The sequence below is a fragment of the Aethalodelphis obliquidens genome, unplaced genomic scaffold, assembly GCF_003676395.1.
Source record: "Aethalodelphis obliquidens isolate GAN/ISIS:26980383/991018 unplaced genomic scaffold, ASM367639v1 scaffold15, whole genome shotgun sequence".
Lineage (NCBI taxonomy): Eukaryota > Metazoa > Chordata > Mammalia > Artiodactyla > Delphinidae > Aethalodelphis > Aethalodelphis obliquidens.
In genome coordinates, this window is record NW_020837959.1 from 12953829 (window position 1) to 12960443 (window position 6615).

At 45.2% G+C, this 6615-nt stretch overlaps 1 pseudogene; it reads right to left on the reverse strand.

Moving 5' to 3' along the window:
* Nucleotides 1-4519: 4519 nt before the first annotated feature.
* Nucleotides 4520-5120, reverse strand: LOC113625295 (ankyrin repeat domain-containing protein 13D-like; annotated as a pseudogene).
* Nucleotides 5121-6615: the final 1495 nt, after the last annotated feature.

Genomic DNA, 6615 nt, shown 5'->3' on the forward strand with positions numbered 1-6615 from the left:
CCGCGGAGCGGCTGGGCCCGTGAGCCATGGCCGCTGAGCCTGCGCGTCCGGAGCCTGTGCTCTGCAATGGGAAGAGGCCACAACACTGAGAGGCCCACGTACCACAAAAAATAAATAAATAAAATAAATAAATAATAAATAAATTTAAAATGTAGTCAAATATTCTTCCAACAAAAATCTCCAGGCCAGAGGATTTTATTGGTAAGGTCTAAAACTTCAAGAAACAGAACTGCTATATTTAGGTTGTTTCAAAGTACAGAGAGCTAGAAAATTTCTGACTCGTTCTAGACTATATCACTGACACCAAAACAAGACAATCTATTACAAAAAACTATACAGCAATCATTTTGAATATAAATATAAATTGCTTGGAATATAAATGAATATAATAATGCTAAATAAAATACTTCCAGCAGGCTGGACCCCTTCTGACCTGTGTGTGCGTGTGTGGTTGTGTGTAACTGAGAGCTATGCCACTAAGTTGGATGTTGAGACCGAAGCCTCCTTTGGCCTGGAAGTGATGTGATGGAGGTGTTCTCTGCACCCACCTGACCCACTGAAGGACATGGAGAGGGACATGAGGGACATGGAGAGCCATGAGCAACAAAGAAATCTCAGAGATGAGCAGAGCCTAGATTGGGTTCAAACTGTGGAGTCTTAATTATCACAGTGCTTCTTCAGAGAGGGGATACTGTCCTGCGTTCCTGAAGATGGTGACTCAAGGAGAGGGGGTGGGAGCAATCCACCCAGAGTGCAGGCAAATAAGAGAGTGCGTTCTGCAGACTGTTTGAAAAACTATAAGAAAAACAGCTTCAGCTACAGGTTAGTCTGCTTTGTATTATCACCATGTGTTTCCAGTTCTACACAATGTAGCGATCAAATGCTCGTTTGTGAAAAAATCAGCTCCTTTCGGAACTAATTTTATACATATGTACATTTTAATTACCCTTCATTTAATAAACATGGCATTTTACATGGAATTTAAGTCAGAGATCTCCAAGTCAGCCATAAACATGCGGAATTAGCTACCTAGGACTTTTTCAGAGTAAGTTTCTAATGGTTTGGAAGCTTTGAGCTTGTTTCAGGAACAAGCTGTATTAACAACCCCGGTAGTGATATAGATCCCTATGTTTAAACAGCAAATTATAAATAAATAATGATACACAATGATTATGAAGACAAAGAAACAAAATGCTATTTCAATTCTATCAATCATGTGATCTCTTGGATTTTTGTTTGGTTTTAAAACTGTGTGAAACAGAGAACTCATTGAAAGGTGTAATATCTTTGGTAAGTGCACATTTTAATTCACATCTGAAATAAACGCATTTTTCTTCGTGATTATTACTAAAGATAACTTTCTAGTACAGAGATGGGGTGATAAAAAGGAATCTCTCTCAGTGTGAAACACTTGCCTGATACCGAAACCCCTGTTGCAATGGTGACATGACGGAGAAATTACAGCAACAGCAGGGGAAGAGAGGGGAGGAGAAAAGTCTCCAAGGCATGGAGCACATTTCCTGTTCTTCATATCTCAGGTGACAGAAGTCAGTACTGAGCCCTCTGGACTGAATAAGAGCCCCAGATTATTATAAGAAGGGGATCCCAGGGAAAAAAGAATGAATTTCTCTTGATTAGTTGGGTAGAGGCTGGTGTTCTAGTTAATTGGATTTTCTGTGAAGGCTTCTGCTTCAGCCATAATACCGTAGCTGGAAATGAACTTGCTTTCCCACGATAACCAAGTAGAAAACCAGACAAAATGAGTAAGGCAACTATGTTCAGAGACTGGACAGCAGGCGGTGCAGAACTGTGATTCCTGCAACTAGGGAAACAAATGACGTGAGCCTCAGCTTTCTTCTCGGAAAGCCTTTCTGAATAACAATGCAGAGAGCGAGGATTGGGAGGCTGGTTCTAAACGAGAGCACAGGGCTCCCTCTGAGGTGAGGCAACAGAGACGGGAGTTTGGGAAAGAAGAAGCATCTGGAATTTGTGGGGAAAGTACGGAGAGGAAAGGGCTACATAGAATAAAAGCCCATGCGGAGGTTTTTCCCAGCGTCTGAGGATGAATATGAAGTTTTGGATGCATCGAAAATGCTATGAATTGACCAAAGAACTACCAGGGAGCTTTAATCTGAAGAAGTCTCCGAGCTCACAGAGTGAGAGAACTTCCGGTGTCAACCAGCTAGGGTGGAATGCACACCCAGGCATTCAATAAAGACACCAGAAGAGTCAAGCCTTAGTGGTGGGACTTAGCTGGACCAAGAGGAAAGACTGCTTTAAATGTCCTATCAAAACACAAAAGTAAGCCTCAAAGCTATCAGTTAGTCCACAAGTAACTTAAGCAAAGTGCAAAATTCTTTACAGACAGATAGCAAACCCCAGAACTCAGCAATATAAAGTCCACTATGCCCAGCATCCAATACAAAAGTACTTTGTAATTAAATTCTTCCCATAGAAAATGGCTTCACTGTTGAATTCTATCAATCATTTAAGGAAAAAAGTAATACCAAAATTTCACAGATTCTTCAGAAAAAAAGATGCACTTTATGAGGCATACTGGCACAATCCCAAAAGAGCTTATAAGAAAACTGCAGACTGGTATTCCTCATGAAAATAGTCACAAAGGCCTTAAGAAAATAATAGAAAAGCAAATCCAGCAATAAATTATATTAGCAGAATATATATGCATTATATTATACATATATACACACATATACATATATGTATATATATAATGCATATATATAACTCACACACCAATTTTATATATTAAATTTTTATAGATTAATAGAGCTATATTGATGTATATGATGCCTCATTTACCATTATAAAATATAAATAGAACAAATTAATTGGAAAAAATTGCAAATTCTATATCTGTTAAGGGATTTGTATCTAGTTTATATAAATAACGACTCAGTAATAAAAAGACAACTAAAGAATGAGCAAAGGATCTGAATAGTCATTTCTCCAAAGAAAAAAAATGCAAATAACCAATAAGCACATGAAAAATGTTCAGCATTATTAGTCACTAGGAAAAAGAAAATCAAAACCATATTGAGATACCACTTCACACCCTCTAGGGTGGATATAATTAAAAAGTTAAATAATAACAAGTGTTGGTGAGGACGTGGAGAAATCAGAACAAAACTATTACAGTTGGGCTTCCTTGGTGGCGCAGCGGTTGGGAGTCCGCCGGCCGATGCAGGGGATGCGGGTTCGTGTCCCGGTCCGGGAGGATCCCACATGCCGCGGAGCGGCTGGGCCCGTGAGCCATGGCCGCTGAGCCTGCGCGTTCGGAGGCTGTGCTCTGCAACGGGAGAGGCCACAGCAGTGAGAGGCCCGCGTACCGCAAAAAACAAAAAAAAAAAGCTATTACACTTATACTTTATACCCTGCTGTGGGAATGTAAAATGCTGCAGACACTTTGAAAAACAGTCTGGCAGTTCCCCAAAAGGTTAAAGATAGCCTATCATTTGACCCAGCACTTCCATTTCTAGGTATATGCCCAAGAGAAATGAATGCATATGTTCACAAAAAATCTTGTATACAAATGTTTATAGGAGCATTATTCATAATATCCAAGAAGGTAGAAACACCCAAATGTCCATCAACTAATGAATAAGATCAAACAAATATGGTAAACTTATACAGTTGAATTTTGGAGGGTACACTCATGTTCACAGCAGCATTTATTCATAACAGTCAAAAAGTGGAAACAATGCAAATATCCATCAATGAATGAATGAATAAACAAAATATAGTATCTTCATACAATGGATTTGGCCAAGAAAAGGGACAAAGTAGTTACATGCCACCACCTGGATGAACCCTGAAAACATGACGCCAGTCACAAAAGGCAACACATTGTATGATTCTGTTCAGATGAAAGTCCAGAGCAGGGAAGTCTTTAGAGAAGGTGGATTAGTCGTTGCTTAGGGCTGGGGGAGGGAATGAGGGGATGGTGGGTTAGTGGGGTGATAGCTAAAGGGTATGGGGTTTCTTTTTGAGGTGATGAAAATGTTCTAAAACTGACTGTGGCGATGGTTGCATATCTGTGAAAATAGTAAAAACCACTGAATTGTACACTTTAAAGAGGTGAACTGTATGGTATATGAAATTATATCTCAGTAAAGCTGTTTTTTAAAAAGTCTGTTTTCTGAAGTCTGTTATTGGAACCGGGGCATGTGTTGTCAGAGAAATAACACTCTACCTGCAAGTGTCAGGTTCCTACGCCACCTGCAAAGGACTCTGGCCAAGAAACAGCTGCGCCCCTGAGAAGCCAACATTGTACCCTGAACTGCAGCCTAAATCCTTGTTTTTATGAGAAATCATGTGAGGTCAGAAGTCAAGAAGCTGGGGACACCCTGACCTAGACTCCTTCCCAGGACGACAGCTGCCTGTATAGATGGGCACTGGGGGCTCAGAGGTGCCCCAGGAGGTGGCCTGGGTGAGATTCTGGGCCTGCAGTGCCCCCCTCCCTCACTGGGCAGCCTCCCAGAAGCTGGAACCAGGAGCCTCAAGGGCACCTCCGACGGTGTGGCCGGGCCACAACTGACCTCTGGAAGGCCACACTGCGAGTGTCCAGTTGGGCGGAGACAATGGACGGTGAAGATACTGGCCACGTGCTCCTCTCTGGGCCTCAGGGCAGCGAGCAGTGCTTGTAGCACCTGCGGGGGAGGGGGGAGCCCAAGCATATCCGTGGGTCACTTCCTGGGTCATATCCAACCCCCAGGCTCCTGTCTCCTGGCCCTTGAAGGAGAAGCTTCTCAGCCTGAGCTGCCAGGTCTCGTGCTCAGAGCCCAGGAGACTGGGGGATGGATATGACCCAGTGGTCACATCCACACATGGTCCACGTCACCAGGCACACCCTGGACAGGAGGGGCACCCAGCTGGTGAACCTGCATTTCATCTCCTCCTAGCAATCTGGGGTCTGGTGGAGTCTGTTGAGCAATTCTAGAATTCCAGCCGGCCTCTGCGCGGTCCTCTAAGTCCCATTACTGGAGCACCAGATGCAGCATCTCAGGGTCCCCAGGGCTGACCACCTCCTGCAGGAACGCCCGGACACATTGCCACGTGTCCAAGTGAAACTGAGGGTAATTCTCAGTTAAATCCATCATGTCACCGCCAAAGCCCACTAAGGATGCAGAGGGAGGGTGGTAAACAAATACGATAGGTCTAACCTCTTCTTTTGAGCTTAGCCTAGTTTCACTTGCTTCCAGGGGGCTGGGTGCAGAGGCCTTGCACCTAACATGTCAGATTAGAGTTCCCAAAACAGAACCGCTGCCCCCATCACCTCGGCCCAGGGGGCGTGTACAAGAGCGCTGAGCATGACACCTCAATTCAAGATGGTGGCAGCGGCAGACCACGTGCAGAGATGCTGTGCAGGACACTGCGATCTGAAGCTTGAGCAGCACAGCTCCGCCCAGCCCGCAAGATCTCCGCCCCCTCCCCGGCTGACGAGACCCCATAACGCAGCCCTGCGCTGGCCTGAGGCGGAGAGCCTGTGCTCTAGAGCGGGAGTTCCTACCTTCATTCTTTCATCACAGGCTAAAACTTTCCTTTGCTTCTGAACCGAACTGGGTCTCATTCTATTGGCGCCAGCGACACCGGCGGAAGTACACTTGTTGGGGCCTGACTCTGCGGGGTGGGTAACAATGAGACTTTAACCTGCCTTCCCTGATCAAGCTCGCTTTAATTGTGGCTACAAACGACTTGCAAGTTCTCCAAGCCTCGTGCAGCCTAGGCAACGTTTGCCTGAGTTGTTTGCTAGGAACTTGGAGTTTTCTGTGTCCAGTTCGAGCTGGAGCCCCTTAAGACTGGTTAGGACCACCCACCCTCCAACTGGGCACGTGTGAGTGTCCAGTGACCTTTTGACATCAGAGGGCCCCAAAGTCCACCCTCAGCAAACGGGGCCATTTTCATCAACCCCTCCTGCCCAGAAGACTCATACCCTTTCGCTATCCGGTGTCCTTGCTTGGCTGCCTCGTGAACAAACGTTTTCTCTACCTCAGGAGTCTCAGCGCTGGGATTGCCGTGGGTCAAGCAGACCAACCCGGCTCCGTAATGGAAGGAGGACTCTCAGGGACTCCAGGCTCCCCAGGACACGGCCAGCCCAGGAAGGTAGGCCCCCGGGGCCCTCTAGTTAAATGTCACACTGGCAGGCAGCTGTGCAGCACTGCCTCCAGCCCACAGTGCTGGTTAACCCATACCAGGAGGTGCAGCGGGAAGGCGGCCCCAGGGCTGGGCAAGCAGGGGAAGCTCGGCTCCCAGTGGAATATTATTTGACTGTAAAAGGAGTGAAGTAATGACACATACTACAACATGGATGACTCTTGTAGATGTTACACTAAGTGAAAGAAAGCAGTCACGAAAGACGACATACCCTATGAGTCTGTGTATATGAAATGTCCAGAACAGGCAAATCTGTAAAGACAGAAAGTAAATTAGTGGTTGAGTAGGGATTGGGGGAATGAGATGGTTGGGGTAGGCGTGATAGCTAAAAGGTATGGGTTTTTGGGGGGATGGTGACGAAAATATTCTAAAATGGATTGCGGTGATAGTTGCATAACTGTGAATATAGTAAAAACCACTGACTTGTACAGTTTAAATGGG